Source organism: Chroicocephalus ridibundus, chromosome 9, assembly GCF_963924245.1.
Source record: "Chroicocephalus ridibundus chromosome 9, bChrRid1.1, whole genome shotgun sequence".
NCBI classification, from domain to species: domain Eukaryota; kingdom Metazoa; phylum Chordata; class Aves; order Charadriiformes; family Laridae; genus Chroicocephalus; species Chroicocephalus ridibundus.
Genome location: NC_086292.1, coordinates 6,888,378 through 6,905,471, shown reverse-complemented (window position 1 = coordinate 6,905,471; position 17,094 = coordinate 6,888,378).

Genomic DNA, 17,094 nt, shown 5'->3' with positions numbered 1-17,094 from the left:
AACATCTGCAAAGTAGTAAGGTTAGTTCATTAATGAAAGTATAAGCTTGTAAGAAACATATAAGGACTCTGCTTTGCTGTTGCATGAGAGAAAAACTAGCTAATTTTAAAGAGATTATATATAAGGCAATAATTTCATTTCGTGCTAACTCTAGCCATTCATATTTTGCTGGTGTATATAATAAGAATTGTATTCAAAGAAAACTGCGCTGTTTGATGTTTCAACTTACTGATACAGCATTTCAATGGTGCTTCAAAGCATTTACAGAATTCAAACAGAACATCTCCAAATTGCCTAAGGGAACTTTCAGGGGTGCCTTTCATTGACAGGCGTCATGATACAAACTCTTGGTTTTATGAAGTTTTGGTAAGCTCCAAGGAAACTTGGGCTCATTCGTTACTGAGCTCCACCATTCACACACACTGCTTGTAAAGGAGTCTAATGAAAAGCAACAGCTACAGAACTACATGGTCACCATTGAATATGTTTGCCAAAAATTGTTATTCCAGCAGTCAGACCGTCCACTTCTATGGAACAATCCTTGGCCTCCTTCAGTGAGTTTTCAAGTTCTTTTTGGAAGACTTCCCTTCCTCAGAACTGAGTATTCTCTGATTAGTGTGATTTTAAGATACTGGCAGAAAGTGAAGTTTCGTCTGCTCCAAAGCTTCACACTTGTGCTATTCCTCAAGAAAGAAAAAGCAAATGTGTAAGTTGTTTAATACAATTACTGCTTAGAACCTTTCCTTTATTTTCAGTGTTGACCTGATTCCCAAATAGTGCTAGTGAAAGTTTTAATGAAAAACTCTGTTGCCTTTTATTTAAAATTCTTACCAAAAGATATCAAGATTTCTAATTTAAGCTTTTCCTTATATTACAGTAGCTCAACAGGAAGCGAGAAAAAGTATTACAGAAAACTGGACTGTATTTTCATGTTTTGAAATAATTGTGGGTATTTTTCAGCTAACTCTAGAGCTGAAAACATCTGCCATTCGTCAGTTCTTACTGTCTGTCTCAGAGCTGTCTGTTCTGGTTGAGCAACAAGACAGTCAGACTAGCTAAGTAAAACCAGAATCTTCAGTACAACCCAAGAAGGCTTTGCAAAATTTAATAAGCTGCTAAAGGACTGTTACCCAATATGTTTCATACTGGAGAAGATCTGATACTATCTATCAGAGTACATGAAAACAGGTGTGCACATTACCTCTCTGAGCAGAGCATCCGAATTTTTATAATTGACATTTTCCTGCGACCAATGGAGCATGATGGTATTTGCAGAGTTATTTGACAGAGTTTGTTAAAGATTTCCGTGACAAAAAATTTAGTTAGACTGTTTTCATGGACTTTTAGTCTTCACAGTTAATAGCATTTTAGACAACTTCAGTATGAAATTTAATCATGTATCTATCTACCTTTGGTTTAATGCATTGAGTACTTAATAAGCTTATTTCCACCAAGCTCTTATCATTTATGATGTATTCTAGATGTCTGAACATGCAAATTTCATATAAAATTACTAGAGAAAATTCAGACCTTGGTGAAATTATATTCTTTGCAGTTATAGTAACTTTAATAGCTAAAGACAACTGGTGATACAGCCGAATGCATCATAAACCAAATAGCTCCCTTTTACAGTTAACCAAACAGCTTCTTCCTCCCCCTCCAGTAACTGAAGAACAAATTATCAATAATAGGCAGATGGCCATTAGCATAATCCATAAAGCCAGAAGACATTACAGTACTTTGTATCTATCAACACTGATTAGCAGCATAACGTTTAATTAGCCACTACGAAGAGAACTGTGAGTAACAGGGTAGGGATATGACAAAGGAAACAGTTTTAATAATACACTAGATGTTTTTCAAAGTGAACTAATTTCCAGCTCACAGGCTATTCAGCAAAGGGTGCTTTAGCAAGGATTGGTTCAGAATGCGCACACTGATCAAAACAAGGAAAATTACAAGTTTTCATAGGCATAAATTTAGCTAAAGTATTAGAATCTGAACAGAAATAATCTTGTATGAGCTGAACCAATTCTATCTTGCTGAAAAACCAAATGGATTAAGGGATAGAGGCAATTTGTGACTGCAGGAAGAAAAGGTTGCATATTAGAACCTAGTTAGCATTGAAAAACTTTCCTCGGATGATGTCCAACGGGCCTTTGACAAATCCTCTTTTGCTGGCCTTCATTAAATAAAATATATACCTATATCTAACTATATAAAAATAAAAACTCAAAGTCTAAAGACAACAAAGCATAACAGCTTAAGTCTCGAGTAGTTATTATGTAGTATAGAAAAAACCAGTGATTTAGCCATAGCAATTTCCTGTTTCTCAGTCTTTTTATCGTGGCAACAAATACTGTAACACAGGTAACTTTCTTTTCAGGTGAAAAACCTGGATTTAATTAGGTAAACATTGAAGGATGCATGTTAGACTGGGCAATATTTTCAAAATACCTTGTATGTTTGATGGAGAGATCTAAGACCTTTATCACAAAGCTTAACACGGTTCCATACAAACAAGATGCATAAAGGACAAAGAAAAGGCAATGACTATCATTAATATGTATTGAAATATACACACTATGAGGTGGGACTTGCGTCTCCAAATTGAGCAGAGAGAGGCTCTGAATTAGAGAGGACAGAAGAGTATCGTTTTCTTCTGTCAGCTGTGTTTAATATCTTAGTGTATCCCCGTTCTTTCCTTTACGATCTCTTCCACTCTCAGGTTCTCTGAATGAGCTAACACGCACCAGCACGGCTGCTGATGGCAGAGGTGAAATTGTATCACGGATGCTGAGACAGTGTGGGCATGTGTGGTGGGAACAGAGATGTGGCATTGAGGTAAAAAATTCAAGCTCTTGCAGTACAATACAGTTACATTGGCCTGTTGCTATTAGCTATACTGAAGACATAGCTACAGCAAAGCATGCAGTAATACCAATGGCCGTGGATCTAAGGTATTTTCTTTCCTCCTCTGTCTGAACAAGATGGTTATTAGCTCAGTGGAGAATGGGAACAGCTGGGAGAGCTGGGGCAGAACAGTCACTCAGAAACGTGGACAGAATAAGAGACAGAAGGAAGTTCCTAGAGTTGCCAGTAACATTGACAAGTGCCTGAAAAAGAAAAAGAGTGTGCCATATTTCGCTCTTTTGATTTGAAACAGACGTCTCCTGCTGTAGACAGTATATCATGGCAGAACAAGAAACTTCCCATGTGTTTGCATCCACTTCAAGAATCCGTGTTATCACTAAGCATGCAGTTGAATGAGATAAGCATCTGTGCAGAAAAGCGCAGATGCAGTCACAAGCTACAAGCACAGCAGGGGACCAGCGTAAGTCGGATGCAAAGCAGAAGTGAGAGACGTGGTTTGTCGGGGACAGGCTCTGTGTCTGCAGACGCTTCACTGAATGGCATAACCTTTATCTGCTAAAACATACCCACACCTGTTACTGGAGAAAACAGCACATAGGCACAAGATGTGTCAGGGGGTACAACCTACTCCAATAAAAACATTTGTAAGGCAAATATTGCTGAATTAGTTTGAAGATCAAACAGGATTTCATAACCCTACCCCTTCTTTGCAACAAGGACAGTCTATGGACAACTAAGTAATTCCAGTATTCCAGGTGGGAGCTGCAGGAGAACTTCCTTTTCCCCCCACTTAAAAAGAGCTTAAGGAAACCGTGAGTCACAGCACTGTTCAGCTTCATAACGCTGTTTCTTTAACTGTGCCCATCTCAACTGAGGCTCAGCTAAGCCTAAATTAGCAGCTTCACAAGATCACTAAATGTGCTTATTAAATCCATTTTCTACCTTTCTGCCCCTGCACGCCTCAGAGTGGAAAGGGAAAGGAAACATTGCCTAGACCCTGAGAGCAGGTCTCTTCTAACTCCCAGGTTGTTTCTATTAAAACGTCCTGATTGCAGGATCTCCCATTGTCTACATATGCTGACTATCTATGAATGGACACAATGTAAATTCACCTTTTGGTTCAAAGATAATGGAATTGATTAGGCTATCTGGATATATAGGGGTACTTCTTTCTAATTAATCTCTTTAGTACTTGACTGCTTGAATATATAATTAGATACGTTTTATGGATTTATGCATGTTTAGCAGGATTTTTCCCTTTCTCAGTTCATCTTTTTACTTTGTATGCGGGTAACTCTGGGTCTCTCCTGTCCCCAATTCAACAGCTTCCCTCCTTTTGATAGAACGAAGTATGCAAAATGTTACAGAGGTAGAGCATCCTACCTTAAACATCAATCTTTTACATGGTTCCATTGTTTGACATCACCACAGCTTGCACTTTCATTTTGCATATTAATATGCTGTATGTTTTCCAATTAGTCATGGCAAATTAACTGTCCTTGCCTTATCGTATCAAGGACAGTTCAGTTGGCCTCACTGTAGCATTCCATCTTGTGAATTCTTAGCTAAGAAAAAAGGTATTAAAATTAATTTTTGAGTTAAGGTCTTATTAAGGGGATTTCTTCTTGCACCAAAGTCCATTCAGATGGAAGGATGCTCATCTGTATGGTGCTTAGAGAATTCTAAGATACTTCAAAGGATGAAGCAATTCAGTGAATTTTAATTCAGAGAAACCACAAATAAATATGAACTTAAACTTCATCTACAAAACCTACTTTATTCCAGATACCCCCAAACATTTTAATGGCTTTTTCGCTCTTGCTGCACACTAAGCATTGATTTCACAGAACTGCCAATCATGACTCCAAGATCAATATCCTGCATGATAACTCCCAATTCCAAGCTCAGCACTGTGTTTAAATTCTCTTTGCCTAGATGCATCACCTTATTTTTGTGCACTGTGCATTTGACTGACCTCTTTTCTTACACACTAAGTGTTGTAAGTTCCTTCTGGAATTCCATATTATTAGGATGGCATCATGAAAAGGGCTTAATATCATCTTCAGACCTCATTGTTTATTGTCTTCTCCTGTTCATCAATGAAGATCAATTGTAACCGGTCCCAGACTGGTCCTGCACTGATCCCTGGTCAACGCTTTTCCATACTGAAAAGGGATCCCTTGTTTCCTACCCTTTAATCATTTTTCAGTGTACCAAAGGATTCTTCCACCAGTCCTGAGGCAGGCTAATTTATTTAATAACATTCAAAGTGGAAACACGTCAAAGAACAACTATATAAAGTCCACGAGATCCTCTTTATCCATTTTTTTACTGATATCCTTGTGGAAACCCAGAAAGTTGGTGAGGCATGATTTTCTTTCACAGAAGGCGTGCTAACTCTTTCGCAATTGACCGCTTTTATCCATGCACGGTGACCTTGTCTTTTTTATACATTCTACAGTGCAGCTGGGACAGATCTCAGACTCACCAGTCTGTAGTTCCCAGGATTATCTGTAATGTCCTTTTTGTAAATGGCAACTACTTTGGCTCTGGCTCAATGACTGTTTGTCACGGTAGATTACACACCTTGGCCATCATTTCTGCCATTTCATACTTGTATTCCTTTAGGCATCTCAGGTGAATGCTATTCAATTCTGGTAACATATTAGCATTAAACTTACCTATTTGATCTAAATTTTCTTTTGGATCAACCTAGCTTCATTGGTCTATATGTTGCAAAGATTGTAGTGCTGTGATGGGTGTAGAAACATCACCAAAATCTTCAGAAGTAAAAAACAATGTACAGAATTTATTTAGATTCTCTTCCACAGCTTTATCACTGTGTACACTTCCTCTGTCTTGGTACTGACTTTTGGCTCTTGCTGTATTTATTTATTTATTTCTCTATGAGCTTGCACACCTTCTGAAAGGTGCTCTTCAAATTCTTTTTTTGGTCTTCTTACTGTTCAGATCCCATGTGCCCTACCATGTTTCATGACTTTCCAGCTCTCCTTTCTTGGGCAAGTTTTCCATTCCTTTATACTGACCTTTCCACCAGGAGAACCTCCTTAATTTAAGGAAAGAGAGGGGTTTGGACTCCATTTTGTTTTCTGTTGAATTGTGGTACATAGTTTACCTGGGCTTCTTGCAGGTCCTATTACAAGGCCACTCTCCCACTAGTAATCTTTAAATTAGCCTCTATCCACTACCTGAAAACAAAGGCAGAATAGCATTGGGGTTTTTTAGGTTCTAAGACTAGTTGCTCTAGGAATCAGCCATTTATTGCATCGAAAAATAGCATCTCTATGTCATGAGCCACCAATTCTGCCTACGTATTCAGTCTACAGTTGAAATATTCCATTCTTACTCCTTGCCCGATATTTGCAGCCTCGCTAGTACACCTAGCATTTCTGCACCACTATAATTCTCCTAACTGATGGATTTGTAGTGCAATCCTCATGACACCTTTATTTTGCAAGAGTATGAGAATTCTACCACAAGGATTCTATAGCAATTTTCTTTCTCTGTAATGTTTTTATCCTGTTACCCTTTCACATATTCTTCATACAGAGCACCACTATCCCACCAGTACATCCCACCCTACCATTCCTGTATAATGGGTAAGTTGCCCATTGATTATCCCACTTGTTGCAAGTGCCAGTCAGTGGGTATTCCGAACAGCCTTTCCTCTTCCCTGTGATTGGGAATTTCCCTTTTGGCTCTTTCAAAAGTGCAGGGAGCAGTAGCCATGTTCCCCTCATTGGTTTTGTTGGTCCAAACCAGAGGTGCTTTTCCACAACTGTTAGCTTTCTCCCTGCTTTTACTGAAATACTCCTTCTGAAGTTTTAATTTTCAGTGCCAGCAGCACAGTTCCATTTTGATTAAGGTACTACTAAAATTTCTGAAACACGTAAGTAAAGCTGCATTGGTCCATAGCTTTCTTAAGTAATCAGCATCGACACTCCTGCAAAACATGTATTCATGACCTTCTTTCAAAAATGGAAAGAAAAGTCTTTAAGCATGGTATGAAGCTGCTCTTTCATACTGGACACACTTAATCCTTTGATATTTGAAATTTGTATGTAAAGAAAAAAACTTCTAGAGAAAATACAAATCCCTTCAGGCAGTATCTCAATATGAACTGTTATGGCATTTTTTTGATACCTGCTGTCCTGTAATATAGAAAGGAACTCAAATGAAAGTAACATGAAAAGAGGGGACAATTACATGGATCAAGGCAAATTCAGAGTGGCGTACACCTATTTTCCTAAAGTTATATTTTGATTTTTTTTTCTTACTATGACACTAGAAACATGTCTACCATGCTGGCTACAGGAAAACAATTAACTTCCTTCAAACATTTATTAAAGGCATTTAGGAAAATAGTGACTTGCTTTTCAAAGAACTAGGTGAGTATCTTATTTTATTGATGACTTAATCTACAGCTTATTATCATCTGGATCCACGGAAATCTGGCTTCGTGACAACTTGCAGTTACAGGCCTCCTTGCATCACCTCAATTGGTAGAACTCCTCTCCAGAAACCATCTCTAGTTCCGGGTTCAAACCTAATTCAGATCTAATTATGTCCAGACATACTACTGCAAAGGTGAAACTGAAGCTTCCATTTCATCCTCAATTCAGGGCCTGATTCAAACTTACCAAAAAGTAACTGAAAAGCATTCTTTCAAGGTCATGGGCTTTAAATCTGCCCTGGATTCTGGGCTTATCTGAAGTAGCCTATTGGGTAAAACATAGTGGTGTAAATATAATGCCTCCATGTTTTCACTTAGTGACCAAAATGCAAAATTTTATAATTAGCTGTAATCAGGAAGACATCTCATTTATCAGTGAAAATCAATGGACCTCTTGAAATGGATCACAGTTGCAGCATTCAGGCTGGCACAGCATTGTCAACTGCTTTTAGTTACCAAAGAGCCAGGAATGGAGGTGACTTTCAGCCTTTTATAAGGTCACCAAGACCTACAGATGATCAAGAGGTGACAGGAACTGTGCTGAACTACTTGTGCTCTTAACTACCTATTCCCTGGCCTGTGAATTTTTTGACTGTAGGATTATTTCTTAGTCAAACCAAGTATTAACATGAAACTCAAAATGTTGTCATACGAATCAAATCACATTTTTTCCTTAAATCTGAGTGGAATTAATTCAAATATTTCTTTTGCTTTAAATGTGCAATTAGCAGAGACGTTTTTCAGTTGCTCAAGTGACAATCTCAATCTTCACACTTGACATAAAAGTTGACATATTTTTAAACAATAGAATTGACTAGAACGTTTTAAGTATTTTAGAGTGTGGTAATTGCAGATCTGCTGGTGCTAAATCAAATACAGGAATGGCAAATGTTGTACTTAAATAATTTGAGGCAAACAATGTCTCATGTCTTCTGCCTATGTCACCTTCAAATAAGCGCATGTCAGTAAAACATCTGCCTTGTTAAATCCTATGCTTGCTTACATAGCTATGCTTAGATTTAAGTTTTCTGCAGAAATTATTTGTTCATTTGATAAGGAGAGTTTCAATGAATATCCTTTGCTGTTGACATCTCAAGAAGTTGTTTTTTCTCTGCCTTAGCAATGACAAAATACATAAAATAACTCTGAAGGGCTGAAAAGCAACCTTAGCATATTCGTATTCTCTCTGTCACAGAGTCTATGTGGGTTTTTAAACAATGCATAAGTCATAGTAGGTGAGTCATCCTGAAGATGGCAAGACTTTGTCTGAAATCACAGCAAGAGCTACTTGATCTACCTTCTGTACTTCACCATAACTATTTTTTTAAGTTGCAGCTGCACTTTCAGGGGAGATGGAGGAATATGTTGGCAGTGACCATAATACAAATGTCAAAATTATTATTGGACTACAGAAGAGACAGGGAAAGAGGAAGATCACTTGCAAGAAACAGTGCTGAGCGGCATTCTTACAGATTTATTAATGTGTTCTAAATTTACTGCTATTTGCTGTCTTTTGAACATACCAAGAATCACAGTGCTGTAACAGGTAAAATCTTGTTTTGGAGGATGTGCTGATCTCTCTGCGTTAACAATATCTAAACCGAGATACATCTTCTATATGAGCTATTTTTAACTAATAGGGCTGTCAATATTCTTGCACTGCAAGTGCTTAGGTTATAGTTGTAGTCAATTCCAGGAACTGCTGAGAGTTTTCAGCTTTGCTAAAATACATGAACCAATGCACTTCCATCTCTCTTAACCCAGCAACACATTCCTTTTTTAGGGTGTGAAAAAATGAAAGAAGGAAATGAAACCCTTTTCTTTGAGTAAAGATAAAAGATGATATTGTTAACAAGAAGAGATGAATAAGAGGTGAATGACTCTTGATCCAGATATAACTCAGATACTGAAACAATTAATTGGGCAAAAGGTTTGATTAAGGTGAAACGGCTCTCAATGTGACTTCATATATCTTCTCAAGGAACAACTTTCTATTACACGTGTTCAATTTTTTTAAACAATACTGTTTCATTTATCACATTTGAATCTTAGCTGGCCAACAAAAACAAAGAACATGGAATAGGAACCTTTGGAAAAAGAAACTATAAAGTTACTTACTGAGAAGTTTTCCTGGACTGCAGTTAATTGGGAAAAAATCAGATTAAAACTTCGAGACAATGCAATGAGGAGTTTAATACGGATTAGAAACAGGCATTTTAAACTGAATGTAAGCAGTCAAAATGTAGTCTTGTTACAAATTCAATGAAGTCAATAAAGCCTAAGCTTCGTTCTAGGAATAATTATTTCCATCAGTAGGAAAGAAATGAATTAATTGGTAACATATGAATCGTTACCAGTCTGCATTTATTTCCAGTAAAGACCAATTTGCACACTCAAATATAAGTAAGTGGCAAGCTGTTTAGTAATCTATCAGCTGGCTTTATTCGCACTTAGGATAGCAGAAATACAGGCTTTTAAATTAGGTGAACTGTTTCTAAGTGTAATCTCCCCAACCAAACAGATGCTCTAGAAGAATGTTGAATATTAAAAGTGAGGTTTAAAAAGCAACATGTTTATTAAAAAAATTCGCATTAGAATGGAAGGGGGTTTAGTAATGTGCACACCTCAATTGTGGATGAAATACTTGTTTACTTGCTTACTGTTGCTAATAAGCTGTGTAGCTTAATCAGGAGGCTATATAACTTGATCTGTAAAACATGAAATTGGATCAACAAGGTGTTTTTTTCATAAATAAGATACACAGAGAATGTTAAACTTTGCATCTTGGGTATAAAAATATGCACTCAATCAGCACAAAAGTGTGAGGATGAAAGTATGGAGCAAAATCAAGGGAACATACAGCTGTATCAGCATATTATACCTCATGGTTGTACAACTAAGCAGCTCTCACCAGTGGCTACCCTAGAGCACAGCAAAGATTTTAATCACGAGTACACAAGTGGTTCATATGTACGCAGGCAAAATGTTGGTATTCTGTTTTGATATTTGAATTTTCCACTAAGCCTTCATATAATCTAAAAAAAGGACGACAGTGAGAAACTGGCCAGTGTAACATAATAAGCTATTAAAAACTGCAAACTATAAGAACACAGATGGGCAAGTGTAAGATCGAGGGGAAACACTAATGTAAAATCCAGGTCTGATTTCTAAATACTTAATGTCATGATCCCTGTGAAACCACTGATGTAGAGTGTCTTTGCTAGCTTTTGGGTTTGGTTGGATTTTTTTCCCCCTCAACTAGGTAAAGGTCTTCTAAGTCTCTAACCATCTAAATATTTTCTCTAGCTTTGCTATTCTGTGGTTCTCTGTACCTTCTCAACTTTTCCAGCATCTTCTTTTAGCAGAACCATTCCTCCGATTGGAGGCAGAAGTCCAACTCCAGTTTCCCCAATATTTTTCATGCAGAGAGAAACCATGCCCTGACCCCTGTTTTACTGTGTGTACTCTCCTTTTGTACAGATAGCCCTTTCTTGCATTAATTTAAGTGGTATTGAATTCCCATCCTTCACAGAGTCACTGCTGCTCATAATCTGTAAATCTGACTGGAATTCCCTGGTCCTGTAGATATAACTTTTCACTTGGCTCTGTTACAGTATATTTTGTTTGAATAAGTCTAGCTTAATAAATCATCCAATTCCCTCTGTTCTCACCATTCCTTATGCGTTCTTGTTCATAACATTTGCAGGTAGCGCAGTGAATTCCTACACACTGAGCCATCAGAAGCAACGTTCTTGATTAGGACCAGGCCTGATTACTGATTTCTCAGACCCCATGCAGAAAACACTCTGCTTGCTGATGACTCCTTTTGAGATTTGTCAGTACGTCAATCTTAATACACAAAAACACCCACAACCCAACTTTATTTAATGTGTGTCTTGCTTATATGGTATAGTGAGGTTTGCGTAAGTCAAGTGGGTATTTCAAATTCCAAAGCACCAGGTAAACCTTAAAAAGGATTTAGTTCTCAGATAATGATGTTCCACACAAGCTTCTGCACTTGGCATTGTATTCGGGTTTGCGTTTTCAGCACAGCATTAGGTTGGAGGTTGCTCTGTCCTAAATATTTTGTTTTCCAACTGATCTGTAAAGAACATAGCAATGTAACGGTGTAAGCCCCAAGGAAGAGTCACCTGTGGGTTATCCATGGGCTTGAAAGCAGCTGCATATTAGTCATAAAATCAATGGGTTACTTAATTGATAAATATAGGAAAAGGGCCTTTCATTTTATACACTGAGAAGAAATACCCCAGAAAAAAATACAAACAGACAGTCTTGAACCAAGATAAAAATCCCCCTACAATTTACAAATTGCAGTTCTAAAGGGTTATAATAAAATAATTGTTATTTATTTCTAGCATGGTTCTACTATATCTTCTTCCACTGTGGCTGAAGAAACCATTTTTCCATCTTTCCCTAAGCATAATACAAGGATGCTTTATATACAGCCTATTCTGAAATACATGTTTGCACTCTGACGTTTCTTATTATGATAGCTGGCCATAAGTGAGGATTTCGCAGAAACACAAGAAAAAATCCAAAAAACTGAATAAAACTTGATCAGTGTTTTGTCTGAGTTTAACTTAAATAAGGGCTTCTTCATGAAGTTCTGTTTAGCATACTGAGAAGCAAAATTTGCACTTCAGGGTAAACAAAGAGTTTGTATTTAACATAGTGTTGCATTGCTCACTAAAACTTGCACTTCCAGACAAATATTTTGTTAAGTAAGAGTTTATTTTATACAACCAGTTTTTAGGAGTTCCTGTTCTGAATGTATAGTAAAGGTCTTCCGCTCAGCAATTAGAAGAAATTAACTACCGCTTCAATTACTGCCTAATATCAAGCAAATAACTAGTATTTTCAAAACAGGCTATCACTAAAATATAGCCAAACCTGGCCAATTAGTCAGGCAAGAAGTGTAAGTAGCAATGAAATTGGAAAACTTTCCACCTGACTTCAAAATAGAGCTGATTAGGCACCAACTAGGTAGAATTTCCATCAGCAAGATGTGCATGTTTGTCCCATACTAATGATGACCACCTGCAGGTATTATCATTGTCACAGGACACATTTAGTGACATGAGACATAGAAATGACATAGACAAAGAAAACGAAATTTTCAACATATCAAATCTGTAGCACAACAGCAGACATGCTTTACAGTACTGAAAAAAAGGCCTCTAAATAGATGAGCAACATTACATTTGGGGGGAATTGCATGGTCCGCAGAGTTTGGGTTCATTTATGGATATTTGCTAACAACTGTAGTTCTGATACTCTGACATCTCTATTAATTTCTGCTATAGCAATAACCAGTCTTGAAATTCCAGAGATTTCTCGAGCTGCAAATAATAGCTCTATCCTACCTAACTGCATTAGAGATGGTCATTTCTCTGCACATATAAATAATCTGAACAGCAGTTGAGGGACATCCCAAATATATGCTTTCTGTTGTAAGAATCCAGACAGCTGATGTCTCTCCCATAACGCTTAGCAAATGACAAGAAAAATTTCCAAGTGCATTTCAGCAGCTTTGCTCTTTGGTAACTTGAATGCTACTTTCACTGGCCCCCAGCCAAGGCTCATTGGAGTCAGTGGGAATCTTTCCATTTGCTTCAGTAGCCTTTGGATTAGGTCCATATTAGCTTTCAGATTTGTTCATATATTTCAGATATATCTGGCATTTATTTTCAAGGGCACAGTGTGTAGAACAATAGCCTGTTTGCTGAACGCAATTTGACATAATGTACTTTACCATGATAATAATTATAAAATTCTTTCCCTTCTTGGTATATTGCTTCCATTTGTGCTAATCAAACGGTAAACTAATTTGTATTACCCAGGTAATAAATGAGTTTCCTAAGGAATTAATAGCTGAATTCTTCATACATTCTTTTACTGGAACACTTAAATAAGAGCATTCTTTTTTTAGACACCAAGATGTGAGATGAAAAAGCAGTGGTTTTATAGAACTATAACTTCAATTTACACATTTAGAGATTATATTTAATGGCTGTAAAGGCCACTTATAATATTTAATTTCCTCTGTAATACTTAAGAAATGATCTGTCTTCACAGTATAGACTGCAATCTGAATTATTTTCTAGAACTGCCTTAATGTTCTTAAAATATGCTGTCATCATTGTATAATTTTACCCGTAAAACTTACTCATTATTTTGTTTAGTGCGATTACCACATGTAAACAATTCTTCAAATATCTGACTTGGTAACAACTGACAATATTGGATGGAAGAACGAAAGATGCTGAGAAACTAGATCCTTCTGAACTGTCTTCTCCCACTTAATCTAGTCCAGCACAATACTCTTCTAGTGCCACACGGCGATAGTGCAATAGTGTTGGGCACTAATGGAAGAGAAAGCTATGCCACTACAAATAGTTATACGAGCAAGACAATCCTAAAATTGTGTCACCTGTCATATATTCTAACGATCAAGAAAGTAATATACTAAAATAAATGACTGACTAATAAGTAAAACGAAAGTCCCGTTTGGTGAAAAGACACGTCTGTGCAGGAGGAGAATGAAGACCAGAGGAGCTAATTCTCAGCACTCAGCTCGAGGCGCTGCGTAGGGCAGTCAGGCAGCAAGGTGGGTAGGCTGATCCCCGGTGCCTTACATATGCTCTGCCAGAAATGCTGGCCTTGCAGCTTCTCACCAGGGAAGGTGCAGATGGCCGTGTCAGCTCACTTGGACTACACCACACCCCTCCAGCTGAGCAGGCTCATTCTGGTTCATTTGGAAAAGGAAGGAATCCTAAAAACAAGCTGTGAGGAGCTGGAAACCTTTAGCAGGGGAAGGGTGATGAGCCACAGAGGACACGGAGGACAGCTACTATGAGTAAAAAAGATGAAAAAAACCCCAAACAAACAAAAAACCGAAACAAACCCCAAACCCAGAACGGTCAAGCCTTTACTGAAAAGTATTGCCCACTTTAAACACCTGCTCCAGCCCTTACACCTATCATGGCTGTAACAAGGTGGGGATATTTTTACTCAAATCAGTTCATTATCCCCTTTTTAGGTAGAATATGCCCTACCATATTTATCAAAATACATTCAAAAATGTAAGAGCACAGTAAGATAGAGCTGTTGTGCCAAGATAGACAAAGGCTGAAGGAAAAATGAAGTAGAGTCACTTGTCCATAATAACTTAGTGGCAGAGCTGACATAGGAAGTCCTGCTTTTCTAACTCCAACTCTAGTGCTCCTTCACTAGACTAAATATAGTAGCAATGCCCATTATTGCAGGTAGCTCAGGATACAATTTGGCTTACTAGCCACAGCCAAAAAAGGTTAAAAAGTATTACATGATAAATCACAGTAGAAAGGACCGATATGTTTATTTACCATCCGTTCAATTATTTATACAAAGCATAAAAAGCAAGTCAGGAAAAGCCTGGTGGTTGACAAATTGCATTGCATCTCCCTCTTCATAATTGGGAGCAATGGTGACAAACTTCCATTTTAAGTAAAGCACCTCTACTTCAGAAAAAAATGCGTGATACAAAAAAATGCATGCCAGAGGGTAGAACAAAATCTACTGGGCACCGCAACCTCTCTCTAATCTGTTTATAACTTAATTATGACTTCTCACAATACAGATATTAAATCATGAGCAAGTTAGTAAGCTTTTGGAGAATGTTTCTTAAATAGTTGTACGTTATCGTATGTAAGAAATATGTCACAGTCTACACTCTAATAAGTCCAACCATTCTTAAGTATTGAGTGTCATGACTCAATCATAATTTGCTACATCTGAAGATATTTTCCATTTTGAAGGTACAGGTGATGGCACTAATTTGAATTCAGGTCAAGTTAAAAGAGTGGGGAGTATGTAGTACATTGAAAAACAGGTTTTGAATCCTGTCCAAATGGAATAAATAAGCTTTAGCACTATGAACATAAACTTTCCAAGCAATAACTTTTTCTGTGGTTTGGAGAAACCACTGTAGTAACCATATTAAAATGGCAATGGCACATTCAGAAGCCACCACCCTCCATCCAGCTCACATTTCATTGAAGGCTTGGCTTGAAAAAAATCTGTGCTTTTTTGCTAGATACACTTCTTTCTCTGCTTGTTATTGACACGCTGCTGAAAGCTCAGTTTGACGAAGTTAAACACTGAGGAAAACAGTTAGAAATGTATACAGCAAGGGTAATCCAAGAAGTGCAGCCTGACAATCATAACACACCTCACAACACAGGAACAGGAAGGAAAAGACAAATTTCTTTAACTGAAAGCTCTGTGGTTCCGTCTTTTCCACTGATTTGAACAGAGTTGCACATCAAGGTTAGGAAACTGCTTTCTACCTTTCAGAAACGTAACTCTTTCTCAAAAATGAATTCATTCAGTTTGAGGAAAAGAGAAACATTGAAGAAATGTTAAGTCTTTGGGGGGAAATCACAAACTATATAATATCTTGTCAATAACAGGCTTCACTATTCCCAGCACTTTCTGATAAAAATCCAGCAACAGAAAATTCAAAGTTAGAGACTGTTTAATCATCAGCTCTCATGGTTCTAAAGAATGTCATCTGTGATATTATTGAAATATCTCCCTGGGTATTTTTCTAAAGTTCACACTTTTGATGACTTTACACATTATGATATCATTATGGTAACACAGGGACTGGCAAAAACCTACCATTTCTTCAGTTAATATTGATTTCCAACCTTCATTTTAAAGAAAGGTCTTATCTCATGAAGCCATGTTACCCACCCATCAAATTCCTGTTTCTGCTAAGCCATATGATATTGTGTAATAGCAAAGTTAAGTACTGTGACTGATCTTCATCAAGTAGTGCCTGTAACTGGCAGCAGTTCAGCACTCAGACCACAGTTCAATTTACAGTTTTGGCAACTATTTCCAGGACATTCTCCAAATTCTTGCTACTGTCTTTGAGACAAAGTGCCTCTTAGCAAAGAGGCAGTGAACCTGGACACTGGATGCTTCACTCCCTGAACAAAAACAAATCACAAACCACTTTCAGTGCACCGCTAATGGTCACTGAAAAACAGCTTCTTCAAGGTAATGTTTTCACAAACTTCATTGACTGCACTAAAGATGTCACTCCCTTGCATAATCCCTTTTGACGAACAGCATAGTGAACCATTGCTGTCAGTTAGCAGCCGCTTGAACACTCAATATGGAATATAGCAACCTTTTGGAAACTTGTAGTCAGTTACTTGCTGACACCTTCAGAAATATGTGGGATACTGTCCTTGACATTAAATCATCTAAGGCTTTTTTTGCTATGGTGTACAATTTTCTTGCTGTCAGGGTTGTCTTCAAACAAGTTGTTAAAAGTATTCAGCAATAACCTTGTTGATAAACTCACCAGCCAAAAGAGAGTTACTAAGTTTTATAGTGCAGTGTAGAAACTGCGCTTGTCTTCTATGTCTATGGACAACGTGTAGTCCAGCAAAACCGCACAAAATGCCCAAGTGCCTTTAGGGGGTTTCCCTTTAAGCATCAAGCATAAACCAATGTAATTTTTCAAACGGAAGAATTCAAATGATACATAACAATTCTTCAAATGCCAAATTTATGGCCACAGGTGCTGCTCTGGAGTATAAAGTTACAAGCCCAGCCCATTCTTCAGCCATCTATAAACATGTCCCATTTTCTTCCATGAGTTGTTAAAACTCCCCCAGTCTGCTGGCATAGCCGAGAATGATCCCTAAACCAATTCTTCCTGATATACCTGA